General features: G+C 62.5%; 1 protein-coding gene across 3 annotated transcripts in view; it reads left to right on the plus strand.

Annotated features, from left to right (window-relative positions):
- Positions 1-1,285, plus strand: part of LOC102753144 (nuclear factor 1 X-type) — a 63,839-nt gene that overhangs the window by 46,336 nt on the left and 16,218 nt on the right. The gene's annotated exons all lie outside the window — the stretch shown is intronic.

A 1,285-nucleotide genomic window follows, 5' to 3' on the forward strand; every position in this document is an offset into this window, starting at 1 on the left:
GGTATAGATGAGGAAGCGGGCTGCAGGATACTTCTTGGCACACTGCTGGTCAGCTGTGTGTGTCCTTGAGGTGTGTGTGGGGGGCCGGGGAGTACTGCCTGTGCGTGTGTGGGATGTGCACAGGGTACCTCTGCTCTGCTAGGCCTGGGGGGGCGGGGGGGGCTTTGTGTTCCTGCGGTGCTCTTCCTGGTGTTTTCCAGATGTGGCCCCACTGGGAAGGGCCAGGTGGATGGGCAGGGGCTGGGGTGAGGGAGAAGAAGGGCCAAAGGACAGGAAGGCGCTGCCCCAGACACAGAATCGCTTCTGCTCTTGCCTGCTCTGGAGGAGGGAGGAGGGCTCCTCCTGGCCGGGCCCTAGGCTAAGGGACCAGGCTCTGGGCCACCATCGAGCCCCGCCTCTGCGGACATGGCTCCACATGACTTGGGGTGCTCTTCCCAGGGTTCCCTGGAGGCAGGCGGGGGATGTGGGCCAGCAGCCTCCAGATGCTTCCCTGGGGAACCCCGGGAGGTGTAGAGAGAAGCGGTTGAGGGCCCTGAGGAAACCCAGCCGGCCTCAGTGAAGTGACTGCTCCCACAGGCGTCAGGTGCCTTAAGGGCACATCCGCCACGGCTGGTGGCCCGGGCCCTCGGTCTAGACCTGGTTCCCAGGAGCCCTCCTCCCCAGGCCCTGCTCTCTTCTTGTTGGCTGTCTGCTGCAGAGCCCGCCATTTCTGCTTCCTGCAGTCCTGCCACACACCCCAGCTTCCTCGCTTCCCCTCTTTTCCTCCTCTCCCGCTTCCTGTGTTGTTTCCCTGCGCTGAGACAAATCGCCAATTAAGCAGCCCAGCTGCAGGACAGGGAACAGCTGGGGAGGCACTGTGTGGCCTAGGGGACAGCTGTGCACAGCTGGTGGGGGCGCTCCCCCCCTCACTGTGCCAGCTATCAGGTGGCACACAGCTGCTGCCAGATAACACCTCTTCTGGCGACTGGGAGTTCGCCCTTCCCCCGCCTCTTCCCTCTGTGGTTAAAGTGGCTCTTATTTCTCTGTTCTGCAGCCCCCTACCCCCCACCCAAACTGACTTGATTTGTGCATCAAAGATGGCAGCTCTGGAGATCTGCTCCAGCTCCACCTTACCCCTCCCTCCCAGCCTGGGCACAGCCTCTGAGGCCCAGCCCAGAGAAGAATCAAGCTCCCCACAGAGGACCTGGCCCCGGGCTGTGCTTTGTCATAGTGTCATTTGGATATGGTGCTCACTGGGCACAGAGGGTCCTCAAGGGGTGTCCTCTGTGCCCCTGTCTCCTGCTGA

The sequence above is a fragment of the Myotis davidii genome, unplaced genomic scaffold, assembly GCF_000327345.1.
Source record: "Myotis davidii unplaced genomic scaffold, ASM32734v1 scaffold543, whole genome shotgun sequence".
NCBI classification, from domain to species: Eukaryota; Metazoa; Chordata; class Mammalia; order Chiroptera; family Vespertilionidae; genus Myotis; species Myotis davidii.